Here is an 18,932-nt window from a genome sequence, read left to right on the forward strand (position 1 = left end):
TTTCTCACATATGCAGCCACTTAACAAAACAAAACGTTCTTCTTTCTGCTTTGAAACAGCCAACCTCTTGCCAAGCTTAGGCTGCACACACTTCACCTTTGTCTGGAAGATCAAAGCATCAAGTAAAAGATGTGTGTTTGCATCCACGCAGCTTCCCAGAGCCCGCCTGCATCACACTTCTGTAGCCAACAGCCCTCATCCTTTCTTCCCAGGGTGGTTGACCCCTATTTCCCCTGGGGTGAGCTTTATGGAATTTTGACCCATATCGTTTGAGTTTGTTGGGATTTGGGGGAAAAGCAATTGCCTAATCCTGGTTGTTCCGAGCAGGAGACACATAGGAAATTTGAAAGGAAAGAACGTGAGCTTTCTTTTTCTTTTAATTACAAAAATTAAAAAAAAATTTTTTCTGGCCATACCACACCCTCAGCAGTGAAAGTGTGGAGTTCTAACCACTGGACCACCAGGGAATTCCCTCTTTTTATTTTTGTAAACAGTTTTATTGAGATATAATTTACATGCCATACAGCCCATTAAAATTATACAATTCAGTGGTTCTTAATAAATCCACAGAGTTGTTCAACCATCACTATAATTTTAGAACATTTCCATCACCCCAACAGGAGCCCTGGGCCCTAAATGTGTCCTCTCCCTGGCTCTAATGAACAGTAATGTACCTACAGTCTCTATGGATTTGCCAGTTAGGACCATTCATATAAATGGAATCCTGTCATATGCGGTCTTTTATGTGTGACTTTCCCTTGTAGCATAAAATGAAAAGCTCATGCATAATTGTATCATGTATCAGTTATTCATTCATCTCTATGGTTGAATACTTTTCTCATATGAATATACCTTATTTTATTTATCCATTGAGCCATTGACAGCATTTAGGTCATTTTCTCTGTTTTTTTTTTTTTTTTTTAGACAGTAAATATGGTCTATTTTTGCTTCTTTAAAATAGAATACATTTGATCACCTTTTTTTTTATACAGCAGGTTCTTATTAGTTATCAATTTTACACACATCAGTGTATACATGTCAATCCCAAACGCCCAACTCATCACAGCACCAGCCCCACACCCCCGTGGCTTTCCCCCCTTGGTGTCCATACATTTGTTCTCTACATCTGTGTCTCAATTTCTGCCCTGAAAACCGGTTCATCTGCATCATTTTTCTAGGTTCCACATATATGCGTTAATATACGATATTTGTTTTTCTCTTTCTGACTTACTTCACTCTGTATGACAGTCTCTAGATCCATCCACGTCTCAACAAATGACCAAATTTCGTTCCTTTTTATGGCTGAGTAATATTCCATTGTATATATGTACCACAACTTCTTTATCCATTCGTCTGTCAATGGGCATTTAGGTTGCTTCCATGACCTGGCTATTGTAAATAGTGCTGCAATTAACATTGGGGTGCATGTGTCTTTTTGAATTATGGTTTTCTCTGGGTATATGCCCAGTAGTGGGATTGCTGGATCATATGGTAATTCTATTTTTAGTTTTTAAAGGAATCTCCATACTGTTCTCCATAGTGGCTCTATCAGTTTACATTCCCACAAACAGTGCAAGGGGGTTCTCTTTTCTCCACACCCTCTCCAGCATTTGTTTTTTCTAGATTTTCTGATGATGCCCATTCTAACTGGTGTGAGGTGATACCTCATTGTAGTTTTGATTTGCATTTCTCTAATAATTAGTGATGTTGAGCAGCTGTTCATGTGCTTCTTGGCCATCTGTATGTCTTCTTTGGAGAAATGCCTATTTAGGTTTTCTGCCCATTTTTGGATTGGGTTGTTTGTTTTTTTTTAATATCGAGCTGCATGAGCTGTTTATATACTTTGGAGATTAATCCTTGTCCGTTGATTCATTTGCAAATATTTTCTCCCATTCTGAGGGCTATCTTTTGGTCTTGTTTATGGTTTCCTTTGCTGTGCAAAAGCTTTTAAGTTTCATTAGGTCCCATTTGTTTATTTAGGTTTTTATTTCCATTACTCTAGGAGGTGGATCAAAAAAGATGTTGCTGTGATTTCTGTCAAAGAGTGTTCTTCCTATGTTTTCTTCTAAGTGTTTTATAGTGTCCGGTCTTACATTTAGGTCTCTAATCCATTTTGAGTTTATTTTTGCGTATGGTGTTAGGGAGTGTTCTAATTTCATTCTTTTACATGTACCTGTCCAGTTTTCCCAGCACCACTTATTGAAAAGACTGTCTTTTCTCCATTGTATATCCTTGCCTCCTTTGTCATAGATTAGTTGACCATAGGTGCGTGGGTTTATCTCTGGGCTTTCTATCTTGTTCCATTGATCTATGTTTCTGTTTTTTTGCCAGTACCATATTGTCTTGATTACTGTACCTTTGTAGTATGGTCTGAAGTCAGGGAGTCTGATTCCCCCAGCTCCGTTTTTTCCCCTCAAGACTGCTTTGGCTATTCGGGGTCTTTTGTGTCTCCATACAAATTTTAAGATTTTTTGTTCTAGTTCTGTAAAAAATGCCATTGGTAATTTGATAGGGATTGCATTGAATCTGTAGATTGCTTTGGGTAGTATAGTCATTTTCATAATATTGATTCTTCCAATCCAAGAACATGGTATATCTCTCCATCTATTGGTATCATCTTTAATTTCTTTCACCAATGTCTTATAGTTTTCTGCATACAGGTCTTTTGTCTCCCTATGTAGGTTTATTCCTAAGTATTTTATTCTTTTTGTTACAATGGTAAATGGGAGTGTTTCCTTAATTTCTCTTTCAGATATTTCATCATTAGTGTATAGGATACAAGAGATTTCTGTGCATTAATTTTGTATCCTGCAACTTTACCAAATTCATTGATTAGCTTTAGTAGTTTTCTGGTGGCATCCTTAGGATTCTCTCTATATAGTATCATATCATCTGCAAACAGTGGAAGTTTTACTTCTTCTTTTCTAATTTGTATTCCTTTTATTTCTTTTTCTTCTCTGATTGTTGAGGCTAGGACATCCAAAACTATGTTGAATAATAGCAGTGAGAGTGGACATCATTGTCTTGTTCCTGATCTTAGAGGAAATGCTTTCAGTTTTTCACCATTGAGAATGATGTTTGCCATGTGTTTGTCATATATGGCCTTTATTATGGTGAGGTAGGTTCCCTCTATGCCCACTTTCTGGAGAGTTTTTATCATAAATGTGTGTTGAATTTTGTCAAAAGCTTGTACTTCTTTTTTTTTAACATCTTTATTGGAGTATAATTGCTTTACAATGGTGTGTTAGTTTCTGCTTTATAACAAAGTGAATCAGTTATACATATACATATGTTCCCATATCTCTTCCTCTTGCATCTCCCTCCCTCCCACCCTCCCTATCCCACTGCTCTAGGTGGTCACAAAGCACCGAGCTGATCTCCCTGTGCTTTGCGGCTGCTTCCCACTAGCTATCTATTTTACGTTTGTAGTGTATATATGTCCATTCCACTCTCTCACTTTGTCACAGCTTACTTTTCCCCCTCCCCGTATCCTCAAGTCCATTCTCTAGTAGGTCTGTGTCTTTATTCCTGTCTTACCACTAGGTTCTTCATGACCATTTTTTCCCCCTTAGATTCCATATATATATGTTAGCATACTGTATTTGTTTTTCTCTTTCTGACTTACTTCACTATGTATGACAGACTCCAGGTCCATCCACCTCACTACAAATAACTCAATTTCGTTTCTTTTAATAGCTGAGTAATATTCCATTGTATATATGTGCCCCATCTTCTTTATCCATTCATCTGTTGATGGACACTTAGGTTGCTTCTATGTCCTGGCTATTATAAATAGAGCTGCAATGAACATTTTGGTACATGACTCTTTTTGAATTATGGTTTTCACAGGGTATATGCCCAGTAGTGGGATTGCTGGGTCATATGGTAATTCTATTTTTAGTTTTTTAAGTAACCTCCATACTGTTCTCCATAGTGGCTCTATTAATTTACATTCCCACCAAGAGTAGAAGAGTGTTCCCTTTTCTCCACACCCTCTCCAGCATTTATTGTTTCTAGATTTTTTGATGATGGCCATTCTGACCGGTGTGAGATGATATCTCATTGTAGTTTTGATTTGCATTTCTCTAATGATTAATTATGTTGAGCATTCTTTCATGTGTTTGTTGGCAATCTGTATATCTTCTTTGGAGAAATGTCTATTTAGGTCTTCTGCCCAGTTTTGGATTGGGTTTTTTGTTTTCTTGTTCCTGAGCTGCATGTGGTGCTTGTAAATTTTGGAGATTAATCCTTTGTCAGTTGCTTCATTTGCAAATATTTTCTCCCATTCTGAGGGTTGTCTTTTGGTCTTGTTTATGGTTTCCTTTGCTGTGCAAAAGCTTTTAAGTTTCATTAGGTCCCATTTGTTTATTTTTGTTTTTATTTCCATTTCTCTAGGAGCTGGGTCAAAAAGGATCTTGCTGTGATTTACGTCATAGAGTGTTCTGCCTATGTTTTCCTCTAAGAGTTTGATGGTGTCTGACCTTACATTTAGGTCTGTATTACATTTTGAGTTTATTTTTGTGTATAGTGTTAGGGAGTGTTCTAATTTCATACTTTTACATGTACCTGTCCAGTTTTCCCAGCACCACTTATTGAAGAGGGTATCTTTTCTCCACTGTATATGCTTGCCTCCTTTATCAAAGATAAGTTGACCATATGTGCATGAGTTTACCTCTGGGCTTTCTATCCTGTTCTGTTGATCTGTATTTCTGTTTTTGTGCCAGTACCATACTGTCTTGATTACTGTAGCTGTCTAGTATAGTCTGAAATCAGGGAGCCTGATTTCTCCAGCTCCATTTTTCGTTCTCAAGATTGCTTTGTTTATTCAGGGTCTTTTGTGTTTCCATACAAATTTTAAGATATTTTGTTCTAGTTCTCTAAAAAATGCCATTGGTAATTTGATAAGGATTGCATTGAATCTGTAGATTGCTCTGGGTAGTAGAGTCATTTTCACAATGTTGATTCTCACAATCCAAGAACATGGTACATCTCTCCATCTATTTGTATCATCTTTAGTTTCTTTCATCAGTGTCTTATAATTTTCTGCATACAGGTGTTTTGTCTCCTTAGGTAGGTTTATTCCTAGATATTTTATTCTTTTTGTGGCAGTGGTAAATGGAAGTGTTTTCTTAATTTCACTTTCAGATTTTTCATCATTAGTGTATAGGAATGTAAGAGATTTCTGTGCATTAATTTTGTATCCTGCTACTTGACCAAATTCATTGATTAGCTCTAGTAGTTTTCTGGTAACATCTTTAGGATTCTCTATGTATAGTATCATGTCATCTGCAAACTGTGACAGCTTTACTTCTTCTTTTACGATTTGGATTCCTTTTTTAAATTTTTTCTTATCTGATTGCTGTGGCTAAAACTTCCAAAACTATGTTGAATAATAGTGGTGAGAGTGGACAGCCTTGTCTTGTTCCTGATCTTAGAGGAAATGGTTTCAGTTTCTCACTGTTGAGAATGATGTTGGCTGTGCGTTTGTCATATATGGCCTTCCATATGTTAAGGCTCCCTCTATGCGTACTTTCCAGAGGGTTTTTTTCATAAATCGGTGCTGAATTTTGTCAAAATCTTTTTCTGCATCTATTGAGATGATCATATGGTGTTTTTCTTCATTTTGTTAATATGGTGTATCACACTGATTGATTTGCGTATATTGAAGAATCCTTACATTCCTGGGATAAACCCCACTTGATCATGGTATGTGATCCTTTTAATGTGCTGTTGGATTCTGTTTGCTAGTATTTTATTGAGGATTTTTGCATCTATATTTATCAGTGATATTGGCCTGTAGTTTTCTTTCTTTGTGACATCTTTTTCTGGTTTTGGTATCAGGGTGATGGTGGCTTCGTAGAATAAGTTTGGGAGTGTTCCTCCCTCTGATATATTTTGGAAGAGTTTGGGAAGTATAGGTGTTAGCTCTTCTCTAAATGTTTGATAGAATTTGCCTGTGAAGCCATCTCATCCTTTTCTTTTGTTTGTTGGAAGATTTTTGATCACAGTCTCAGTTTCAGTGCTGTGATTGGTCTGTTTATATTTTCTATTTCGTCCTGATTCAGTCTCGGAAGGTTGTGCTTTTCTAAGAATTTGTCCATTTCTTCCAGGTTGTCCATTTTATTGCCATAGTGTTGCTTGTAGTAATTTCCCATGATCCTTTGTATTTCTGCAGTGTCAATTGTTACTTCTCCTATTTCATTTCTAATTCTATTATTTGAGTCTTCTTCCTTTTTTTCTTGATGAGTCTGGCTAATGGTTTATGAATTTTGTTTATCTTCTCAAAGAACCAGCATTTAGTTTCATTGATCTTTGCTATTGTTTTCTTCATTTATTTTTCATTTATTTCTGATCTGATCTTTATGATTTCTTTCCTTCTGCTAACTTTGGGCTTTTTTTTGTTCTTCTTTCTCTAATTGGTTTAGGTGTAAGGTTAGGTTGTTTATTTGAGATATTTCTTTTTTCTTGTGGTAGGATTGTATTGCAATAAACTTCCCTCTTAGAACTGCTCTTGCTACATCTCATAGGTTATGGTTTGTCGTGTTTTCATGGTCATTTGTTTCCAGGTATTCTTTGATTTCCTCTTTGATTTCTTCTGGAATATCTTGGTTATTTAGTAGTGTATTGTTTAGCCTCCATGTATTTGTATTTTTTACAGATTTTTTTCCTGTAATTGATATCTAGTCTCATAGTGTTGTGGTCGGAAAAGATACTTGTTATGATTTCAATTTTCTTAACCTTACCAAGGCTTGATTTGTTACCCAAGATATGATCTGTCCTGGAGAATGTTCCATGAACGCTGGAGAAGAAAGTGTATTCTGTTGTTTTTGGCTGGAATGTCCTATAAATATCAATTAAGTCCATTTTTTTAATGTATCATTTAAAGCTTGTGTTTCCTTATTTATTTTCATTTTGGATGATCTGTCCATTGGTGAAAGTGGGGTGTTAAAGTCCCCTACTCTTATTTTGTTACTGTCACTTTCCCCTTTTATGGTTGTTAACGTTTGCCTTATGTATTGAGGTGCTCCTATGTTGGGTGCATAAATATTTACGATTGTTATATCATCTTCTTGGATTGATCCCTTCATCATTATGTAGTGTCCTTCTTTGTTTGTTATAATAGTCTTTATTTTAAGTCTATTTTGTCTGATATGAGAATTGACACTCCAGCTTTCTTTTGATTTCCATTTCCATGGAATATGTTTTTCCATCCCTTCACTTTCAGCCTGTATGTGTCCTTAGGTCTGAAGTGGGTCTCTTTTAGACAACATATATATGGGTCTTGTTTTTGTATCCATTCAGCCAGTCTATGTCTTTTGGTTGGAGCATTTAATGCATTTACATTTAAGGTAGTTATCGATATGTGTGTTCCTATTACCATTTTCTTAATTGTTTCAGGTTTGTTATTGTCGGTCTTTTCCTTCTCTTGTGTTTCCTGCCTAGAGAAGTTCCTTTAGCATTTGTTGTAGAGCTGGTCTGGTGGTGCTGAATTCTCTTAACTTTTGCTTGTCTGTAAAGGTTTTACTTTCTCTGTCGAATCTGAGTGAGATCTTGCTGGGTACAGTAATCTTGGTTGTAGGTTTTTCCCTTTCATCACTTTAAATATTCCTGCCACTCCCTTCTGGCTTGCAGAATTCCTGCTGAAAGATCAGCTCTTAACCTTATGGGGATTCCCTTGTATGTTGTTTGTTTATTTCCCTTGCTGCTTTTAATAGTTTTTCTTTGTATTTAATATTTTTTAACATCTTTATTGGAGTATAATTCCTTTACATGGTGTGTTAGTTTCTGCTTTATAACAAAGTGAATCAGTTATACGTATACATATGTTCCCATATCTCTTCCCTCTTGCATCTCCCTGTATTTAATTTTGATAATTTGATTAGTATGTGTTTTGGCATTTTTCTCCTTGGATTTGTCCTGTATGGGACTCTCTGTGCTTCCTTGACTTGATTATTTCCTCTCCCATATTAGGGAAGTTTTCAACTATAATCTCTTCAAATATTTTCTCAGTCCGTTTCTTTTTCTCTTGTTCTGCTACTCCTATAATTTGAATGTTGGTGTGTTTAATGTTGTCCCACATGTCTCTGGGACTGTCCTCAATTCTTTTCATTCTTTTTTTCTGTATTCTGCTCTGCAGTAGTTATTTCCACTCTTTTATCTTCCAGGTCACTTATCCGTTCTTCTGTCTCAGTTATTCTGCTATTGATAACTTCTAGAGGATTTTTAATTTAATTTATTGTGTTGTTCATCATTGTTTGTTTGCTCTTTAGTTCTTCTATGTCCTTGTTAAAAGTTTCTTGTATTTTCTCTATTCTATTTCCAATATTTTGTATCATCTTTAGTATCATTACTCTGAATTCTTATTCAGGTAGATTGCCTGTTTCCTCCTCATTTGTTTGGTCTAGTGCGTTTTTACCTTGCTTCTTCATCTGCTCTGTGTTTCTCTGTCTTCTCATTTTGCTTAACTTACTGTGTTTGGGGGTCTCCTTTTCGCAGGCTGCAGGTTTGTAGTTCCCATTGTTTTTGGTGTCTGCCCCTAGTGGCTAAGGTTGGTTCAGTGGGTTGTGTAGGCTTCCTGGTGGAGGGGACTAGTGCCTGTGTTCTGGTGGATGAGGCTGAATCTTGTCTTTCTGGTGAGCAGGACCACATCTGATGGTGTGTTTTGGGGTGTCTGTGACCTTATTATGATTTTAGCAGCCTCTCTGCTAATGGGTGGAGTTGTGTTCCTGTCTTGCTAGTTGTTTGACATAGGGTGTCCAGCACTGTAGCTTGCTGGTCGTTGAGTGGAGCTGGGTCTTAACATTGAGATGGAGATCTCTGGGAGAGCTTTTGCTGCTTGATATTACGTGCAGCCAGGAGGTCTCTGGTGGACCAATGTCCTGAACTCTGCTCTCCCACCTCGGCACAGGCCTGACACCCAGCCGGAGCACCAAGACCCTGTCAATCACATGGCTCAGAAGAAAAGGGAGAAAAAAAGGATGGAAGGAAGGGAGGGAGGGAGGGAGGAAGGAAGGAAGGAATGAAGGAATAAAATAAAATAAAGTTATTAAAATAAAAAATAATTTTGAAAAATTAAAAAACTTAAAAAGTAATTTTAAAAATGGACAGACAGAATCCTAGGACAAATGGTAAAAACAAAGCTATACAGACAAATTCACACAAAGAAGCATACACATACACACTCTCAAAAAGAGAAAAAGGAAAAAAATATATATATATTATTGCTCCCAAAGTCCACTGCCTCAATTTTCAGATTCGTTGTCTATTCAGGTATTCCACAGATGCAGGATACGTCAAGTTGATTGTGGAGATTTAATCCGCTGCTCCTGAGGCTGCTGAGAGAAATTTCCCTTTCTCTTCTTTGTTCGCACAGCTCTTGGGGTTCATCTTTGGATTTGACCCTGCCTCTGTGTGTCAGTCGCCTGAGGGCGTCTGTTCTTCCCTCAGGCAAGACGGGGATAAAGGAGCAGCTGATTAGGGGGCTCTGGCTCATCAGGCCGGTGGGTGGGAGGGGTAGGGAATGGGGTGTGAGCCTGCGGCAGCAGAGGTTAATGTGACATTGCAACAGCCTGAGGCATGCTGTGTGTTCTCCTGGGGATGTTGTCCCTGTATCACAGGACCCTGGCAGTGGCAGGCTGCACAGGCTCCCGGGAGGGGAGATGTGGATAGTGACCTGTGCTTGCACAGAGGCTTTTTTGTGGCTGCAGCAGCAGGACTATCTTTTCATGCCCGTTTCTGGTGTCCGCGCTGATAGCCGTGGCTCACGCCCGTCTCTGGAGCTCATTTAGCTGGTGCTCTGAATCCCCTCTCCTCACGCACCCTGAAACAATGGTCTCTTGCCTCTTAGGCAGGTCCAAAGTTTTTTCCGGACTTCCTCCCGTCTAGCTGTGGTGTACTAGCCCCCTTCAGGCTGTGGTCCCGCAGCCAACAGCAGTCCTCTCCCTGGGATCCGACCTCCGAAGCCCGAGCCTCAGCTCCCAGCTCCCGCCCATCCCGGCGGGTGAGCAGACAAGCCTCCCAGGCTGGTGAGTGCTGGTTGGCACTGATTCTGTGTGCAGGAATCTCTCCTCTTTGCCCTCTGCACCCCTGTTGCTGAGCTCTCCTCCATGTCTCTGAAACTTCCCCCCCCACCGCCCCCTGTCTCCGCCACTGAAGGGGTTTCTTAGTGTGTGAAAACTTTTCCTACTTCACAGCTCCCTCCCACTGGTGCAGGTCCCGTCCCTATTCTTTTGTTTCTGTTTTTTTTGTTTTTCTTTTGCCCTACCCTGGTACGTGGGGAGTTTCTTGCCTTTTGGGAAGTCTGAGGTCTTCTGCCAGCATTCAGTAGGTGTTCTGTAGGAGTTGTTCCACATGTAGATGTATTTCTGATGTATTTGTGGGGAGGAAGGTGATCTCCACGTCTTACTCTTCCGCCATCTTGAAGGTCTCTTCCCTATTGATTTTGATTATATAATTGAAGGTATATTTCACAGGAAACAAAAAAACCCTTAAAGGTACAGCCTTCAAAAGCCTGAGTTCACTAATTGGCTGGGAAGTGGAAATGATAATGACAAGCTGGTGTAACACCAGGAATAGTGGTATAAGAATTCCAGAGCTTGTTAATAACAATTTCTTTTCTTCCACAATCACTTATCTTTTTACCATACTTTTGTTTTTCTTACTTTTCTGGTTTTTAATTGAATTGATACAGTTTTTTTCTACTCTCTACTTGCTTTTAATTATTTCTATTCTTTTAAAAAATACCCCTAAAATTTAACTTATATTTAATTTCATACTTTTTTAAAATAAGTAAATCCACCCCAATCCTTTTTTAAAATTTATTTATTTATTTATTTGGTGGCACCAGGTCTTGGTTGCAGCAGGCAGGCTCCTTAGTTGCAGCACATGGGCTCCTTAGTTGTGGCATGCAAACTGTTAGTTGCAGCATGCATGTGGCATGTAGTTCCCTGACCAGGGATCAAAGCCGGGCTCCCTGCATTAGGAGCGCAGAATCTTAACCACTGCACCACCAGGGAAGTCCCCTTTAATTTCATATTTGTATAACAAAGCCTCAACATACTCAATTCACTGTTTTTCTTCATGACAGCACTGAAAGGTTACATAGCACATCTACATATGGTGATCAGTTTGTAGGGGGATTGTAGCATTTTATGGAGGTTTTCCTGGCATAATAGTACCAGCACCCCCTTGCACTCTCAAAAATGAATTGTTGCTCATCCTACTTAAATTATCATAGCCCCTGACATTATTTCACATAATTTTTTTGTTTGTTTGTTTACCCACTACAATGTAAGTTCCACGAAAATAGGCCATTTTTCTCTTTATGCATTATTTCCAAAGCCTACAACAGTTTCTGGCACATACTAACCACTCTATAAAGATTTTCTAAATTAAATGAATGAGTAGACTAAGGCAAGACCCTTAGCATGTTTGAGTTACTCCCTGAATTTCTCCCACCCATCTTATTATCTAAAATTTTAGGTCCCTTTGTAAATGCAAGCATTAGTTATAGTTGTTATTGTTTATAATCTAGAGTTGATTTATTTCACCAGTTTCTATGCTGTCAGTGATCTCTTATATCCCAGTGCTTCACTTTGTCTTCATCTTGCTGAAATATGTCCTTCAGCAGATCTTTCAATGAGGTTTTAGGGTAAACTCTTAGTTTCCATGTGTCTGAAAAAATGTATCTCCCCTTTCATGTGATTGAAGGGTATAATGGTTTTGAGTCATAATTTTTCCTATACAATTTGAGGACACTGCTTACTTTTTGCTAACATGTATTTCTGCTGAAGACAAATCCACTTTCAGTGTAATTATCATCCTATTGTAGATGGTGTGTTCTTTCTGAATTTTGAAATTTTGTCTTTACTTGGTTGGAGATTCACTTTGATTTCTCTGGGTGCAAGTTTATTGATTTATCTTGGCTGGCACTTGTTACACATTTTCAAGCAGAGGGTTTGCATCTTTCTTCTATTCTAGATGTTCTCAGAAGCCATGTGATTCTCCACCATTTCCTTAGGTTTCTCTTCTGGGATGCCTCACAAATGGGAGTCTCACAGTTTGTCCTCTGTCTTTTTTAACTTCTCTTACACGTTTAAAAATATTTTCTCTCTCTGTAATATGAACTCAGTGAATTTCTTAGCACTATCTTCCAGATAACTAATGATCTCTTAATTTGTGTCCATCTAGAATTATTCACTTATATGATTTTTTCTATTACAGTGATTATATATTTCAAATTTTTTGTAGGTGCTAAACATAATTATTAAATCATTTATTTATTTTTTTAAACTTTATTTTATATTGGGTTATAGTTGATTAACAATGTTGTGATAGTTTCAGGTGTACAGCAAAGTGATTCAGTTATACATTTACATGTATCTATTCTTTTTCAAATTCTTTTCCCATTTACTTTGTTACATAATATTGAGCAGAGTTCCCTAAGTTATACAGTAGGTCCTCGTTGGTTATCCATTTAAAATATAGCAGTGTGTATATGGCAATCCCAAACTCCCTAACTTCCCCTTCCCCTCACCCTTCCCCCCTGGTAACTATAAGTTAGTTCTCTAAGTCTCTCTGTTTCTGTTTTTTAAATAAGTTTACTTGTATCATTTCTTTTTAGATTCCACATATAAGCAATATCATACAATGTTTCTCTTTCTCTGTCTGACTTACTTCACTTACTATGACAATCTCTAGGTCCATCCATGTTGCTGCAAATGGCATTATTTCATTCTTTTTAATGGCTGAGTAATATTCCATTGTATATATGTATATTCTTTTTAATGGCTGAGTAATATTACATTGTATATATGTACATCTTCTTTATCCATACCTCTGTTGATGGACATTTAGGTTGCTTCCATGTCTTGGCTATTGTAAACAGTGTTGCTATGAACATAGGGGTGCATGTATCCTTTCAAACCATGGTTTTCTCCAGATATAAAAATGGACAGTTTTTATAACATTATTCAGTACCAGTTGGAAATACCCCAGCTTAGTGATTATCTATGCAACTTACCATATTCCATCAAATCAAAGATGCCTGGACTGTAAGCTAACACCATTATCTTCAACACCGCTAAGAAAGGAAAAACACTGCCAGACAATGAACTTTGAGGTGCATGTATCCTTTTGGACCATGTTTTTCTCTGGATATATGCCCAGGAGTGATGTTGCAGGATCATATGGTAGCTCTATTTTTAGTTTTTTAAGGAACCTCCATACTGTTCTCCATAGTGGCTGTACCAATTTATACTCCTACTAAGAGTGTAAGAGGGTTCCCATTTCTCCACAGGAATGGAGCCCTCTCTAGCCTTTATTTTTTGTGGGTTTTTTGATGATGGCTATTTTGACTGGTTTGAGGTCATATTTCATTGTAGTTTTGATTTACATTTCTCTAATAACTAGTGATGTTGAACTTCTTTTCATGTGCCTCTTGACCATCTGTATGTCTTCTTTGTAGAAATGTCTATTTAGGTCTTCTGCCCATTTTTTGATTGGGTTGTGTGTTTTGATGATATTAAGCCGCATCAGGTGTTTGTAAATTTTGGAGACTAATCCCTTGTCGGTTGCATCATTTGCAAATATTTTCTCCCAATCTGTGGGTTGTCTTTTTGTTTTTGTTTATGGTTTCCTTTGTTGTGCAAAAGCTTTTGAGTTTAATTAGATCCCATTTGTTTATTTTTGTTTTTATTTACATTACTCTGGGAGACAGCTCGAAAAAAAATATTGCTGCAGTTTATGTCAGTGTTCTGCCTATGTTTTCCTCTAAGAGTTTTATAGTGTCTGGTCTCACATTTAGGTCCTTAATCCATTTAGAGCTTATTTTTGTGTATGGTGTTAAAGAATGTTCTAATTTCATTTTTTTACATGTAGTTGTACAGTTTTCCCAGCACCATTTATTGAAGAGACTGTCTTTCCTGCATTGTATAGTCTTGCCTCCTTTGTCATAGATTAACTGTAGGTTCGTGGGTTTATTTCTGAGCTCTCTATCCTGTTCTATTGATCTATATTTCTGTTTTTGTGCCAGTACCATACTGTTTTGATGACTATAGCTTTGTTGTATACTCTGAAGTCAGGGAGCCTGATTCCTCCAACTCCATTTTTCTTTCTCAAGATTGCTTTGGCTCTTTGGGGTCTTTTGACTCTCCATACAAATTTTAAGATTTTTTTGTTCCAGTTCTGTGAAAAATGCCATTGGTAATTTGAGAGGGATTACATTGAATCTGTAGATTGCCTTCAGTACTATAGTCATTTTGACAGTATTCATTGTTCTAATCCAAGAACATGGTATATCTTTCCATCTGTTTGTGTCATCTTTGATTTCTTTCATCAGCATCATATAATTCTTGGTGTACAGGTCTTTTGTCTCCTTAGGTTTATTCCTAGGTATTTTATTCTTTTTGATGCAATGGTATATGGGGTTGTTTCTTCAATTTCTCTTTCTGATCTTTCATTGTTAGTGTATAGCAATGCAACAGATTTCTGTGTATAAATTTTGTAACCTGCAATTTTACCAAATTCATTGATGAGCTCTCGTAGTTTTCTGGTAGCGTCTTTAGGAGTTTTCATGTATAGTATCATGTTATCTGCAGAGTGACAGTTTCACTTCTTCTTTTCCAATTTGGATTCCTTTTATTTCCTTTTTTCCTCTGATTGCCGTAACTAGGACATCCTAAACTATTTTGAATAAAAGTGCTGAGAGTGGACATCCTTGTCTTGTTCCTGATCTTAGAGGAAATGCTTTCAGCTTTTCACTGTTGAGTATGATTATAGCTGGTGGTTTGTTGTATATGGCCTTTATTATGTTGATGTATTTTCCCTCTATGCCCACTTTCTGGAGTGTTTTTGTCATAAATGGGTGTTGAATTTTGTCAAAAGCTTTTTCTGCATTTATTGAGATGATCATATGGCTTTTTTTTTCAGTTTGTAGATGAGGTGTTTCACACTGAATGATTTGTTGATATTGCAAAATTCTTGCATCCCTGGGATAAATCCCACCTGATCATGGTGTATGATCCTTTTAATGTATTGTTGGATTCGGATTACTAGTATTTTGTAGAGGATTTTTGCATATATGTTCATCAGTGATGTTGGCCTGTAATTTTCTTTTTTTGTGGTATCTCAGTCTGGCTTTGGTATTAGGGTGATGGTGGTCTCATAGAATGAGTTTGGGAATTTTCCTTTCTCTGCAATTTTTGGGAACAGTTTCAGAAAGACAGGTTTTAGCTCTTCTCTGAATGTTTGATGGAATTCGCCTGTGAAGCCATCAGGACCTGGACATGTGTTTGTTGGGAGTTTTTTAATCACAGTTTCAATTTCAGTGCTTGTGACTGGACTATTCATTTTTTCTATTTCTTCCTGGTTCAGTCTTGGAAAGTTGTACCTTTCTAAGAATTTGTCCATTTCTTTCAGGTTGTCAATTTATTGGCATATAGCTGTTTGTAGTAGTCTCTTATGATCCTTTGTATTTCTGTGCTGTCACTTGTAACTTTTTCTTTTTCATTACTAATTTTATTGATTTGAGTCCTCTCCCTTTTTTTTTTTCTTGTTGGGTCTGGCTAAAGGTTTATCAATTTTGTTTATATTTTCAAAGAACCAGCTTTTAGTTTCATTGACCTTTGCTATTGTCTTGTCTCTATCTCATTTATTTCTGCTATGGTCTTTATGATTTCTTTCCTTCTACTACCTTTAGGTTTTGTTTGTTCTTCTTTCTCTGGTAGCTTTAAGTGTAAGGTTAGGTTGTTTATTTGAGATGTTTCTTGTTTCCTGAGTTAAGATTGTATTGCTATAAACTTTCCTCTTAGAACTGCTTTTGCTGCATCCCATAGGTTTTGGATCATTTGTCTCTAGGTATTTTTATTTCCTCTTTGATTTCTTCAGTGATCCATCGGTGGTTTAGTAACATATTGTTTAGCCTCCACGTGTTTGTGTTTTTTACAGTTTTTTCTTGTAGTTTATTTCTAATCTCATAGCGTGTGGTCAGAAAACATGCTTGATATGATTTCAGTTTTCTTAAATTTACCAAGGCTTGCTTTGTGGCCCAGTGTGTGGTCAATCCTGAAGAATATTGTATGTGCACTTAGAAGAATGTGTATTCTGCTGCTTTTGGATGGAATGCTCTATAAATATCAAATAAGTCTATCTGGTCTAATGTGTCATTTAAAGCCTGTGTCTCCTTATTGATTTTCTGTCTGGATGATCTGTCCACTGGTGTAAGTGGGGTGTTAAAGTCCCCTACTATTATTGTGTTACTGTTGTTTTCTCCTTTTATGGCTGTTAGTATTTGCCTCCTATATTGAGGTGCTCCTATGTTGGGCGCATCTATATTTACAATTGTTATATCTTCATCTTGGATTGATCCCTTGATCATTATGTGGTGTCCTTCTTTGTCTCTTATTACAGTCTTTATTTTAAAGTTTATTTTGTGTGATATGAGTATTGCTACTGCAGCTTTCTCTTGATTTCCATCTGCATGGAATACCTTCTTCCATCCCCTCACTTTCAGTCTGTATGTATTCCTAGGTCTGAAGTGGGTCTCTGTAGATAGCATATATATGGATCTTATTTTCATATCCATTCATCCAGTCTATGTCTTGTGGTTGGAGCATTTAAACCATTTACATTTAAGCTAATTATTTATATGTATGTATCTGTTGCCGTTTTCTTAATTGTTTTGGGTTTGTTTTTGTAGGTGTTTTTTCTTCCCTTCCTCTTTTGTTCTCTTCTCTTGTGGTTTGATGACCAGCATTAGTCTTGTGTTTGGGTGGCTTTTTCCTTTATGTGTGTCTATCTGTTGTAGTTTTCGTGTTTGCTGTTCCCATGAGGCTTTGATGTAGCAGTCTTTATATGTACAAGGTTGTTTTAAGTTGCTGGTCTCTTTCTTGCCTAGGGGATTGCCTTTAGAATTTGTTGCAAAGCTGGTCTGACAGTGCTGAATTCTCTTAGGTTTTTCTTGTCTGTAAACGTTTGGATTTCTCCATCAAATCTGAATGAGAGCCTTGCTGGGTAGAGTATTCTTGGTTGTAGGTATTTCACTTTCATCACTTAAAATATATTGTACATGGAGGCGGAGTCAAGATGGTAGTGTGGGAAGACACGGAGTTAGCATCTCCCCACAACTAAGCCACCTGCTGGCTGCTGGTGGAGAACTCTGACACCCAAGGAAATGGGAGGAACCCCAGAGTGAACCAGTAAGACGTAGGGGGACTGAAGGGGGTGGAGGAGTGGGGGCCAGAAAGGATCGGTGCCCCTGAGGCCAGGGAGATCAGGATAGGCAAGTGGGAGGGACTCTCCAGGAAGAACGGGAGAGGAGCAGAGGGTGATTGCCTGGCCCACTAGGGCTGGGGAGCCAACTGAGCGCCGAAGCTGGTTCCCTCCCCTCCAAAGCCCCATCCAGGCCACATGGGTCCTGGGGGCATAGGAGGGAGGCCAGAGAGACCAGGAGAGGCAGGCAGGATGAGTCCTGCAAGAGGAGTGGAGAGCGTTTGCCCCACCCACTTGGGCACAGGGAGCCTGCTGAGCTCCCAAGATGATCCCCTGCCCCTCAAGCCCCTCCAGGCTGCCTGGGTCCTTGGTGGCATAGGAGGGAGGCTGGGGAGATCCGAAGAGACAGGTGGGAGGGACCCTCCCAGACCCCAGACAAGAGAAGCAGGAGAGTAGATGATGGTGTTTGCCCCACCCACTCAAGCCCAGGAAGCCTACTGGGCTCCCAGGTGAGGTCCCCTGCCCTCAGAGACCAGGGGTGGGTGGCACACCTGGGCCCCTTCTGTTCCTTGAGCCTAAGCCCCATCCCCCACACCCCCCAGGGTCTTTTCCAGCCCTGTGGTCCTAAGCATTGGCCTCACCCACTGCCCAAACCTCGCCCTTGATTAGGCCACACTATCCACAGCCAAGCACTTATCCCCCACCTTTTTTTTTTCTTCCTTCCTTTCCCTCCTCCTCTTTTTCACTATTGTTGTACTGATGTACCTTCAGGTTGTTGATTCATCTATATTTTTATTTTTACATTCTTTCTAAAATATCTTTTACTTTCCTAGTCTAATTTTATTTTTTATTTTGTTATTTCTCTCTCTTTTTTTTTTGCCACCCACACAGCTTGTGGGATCTTGGTTCAGGAGCCTGGGGTTGGGTGGAAGCTCCTGTGGTGGGAGGTCTGAGTCCAAACCACTGAACTAACAGAGAACCTCAGACCCAGGGAATATTCATTGGAGTGAGGTCTCACAGAGGTCCTAATCTCAGCACAAAGACCCAGCTTTACCCAATAGCCTACAAACTCCAGTGTTGGAAGCCTCAGGCCAAACAACCAGTAAAACAGAAACACAATCCCACTCATAAAAAAAGAAAAAATGAGACGGCAAAAACACATGTCACAGATGAAGGAGCAAGGGAAAAACCTACAAGAACCAATAAATGAAGAGGAAACAGGCAATCTACCTGAAAAAGAATTCACAGTAATGATAGTAAAGATGATCCAGAATCTCGGAAATAGAATAGAAGCATGGATTGAGAAAATACAAGAAATATTTAACAAAGATCTAGAAGAACTAAAGAACAAACAGGGATGAACAACACAATAACTGAAATGAAAAATACACTGGAAGGAATCAATAACAGAATAACTGAGGCAGAAGAACGAATAAGTGAGCTGGAAGACAAAATGGTGGAAATAACTGCTGAGAAGAAGAATAAAGAAAAAAGAATGAAAAGAATTGAGGACAATCTCAGAGACCTCTGGGACAACACTAAAGTCACCAACATTCTAATTATAAGCGCCCCAGAAGAAGAAGAGAAAAAGAAAGGGTCTGAGAAAATATTTGAAGAGATTATAGTGGAAAACTTTCCTAACATGGGAAAGGAAATTACCCAAGTCCAGGAAGTGCAGAGTGTCCCATATAGGTTAAACCCTAAGAAAAACACAACAAGACACA

Source organism: Balaenoptera musculus, chromosome 16, assembly GCF_009873245.2.
Source record: "Balaenoptera musculus isolate JJ_BM4_2016_0621 chromosome 16, mBalMus1.pri.v3, whole genome shotgun sequence".
NCBI classification, from domain to species: Eukaryota; Metazoa; Chordata; class Mammalia; order Artiodactyla; family Balaenopteridae; genus Balaenoptera; species Balaenoptera musculus.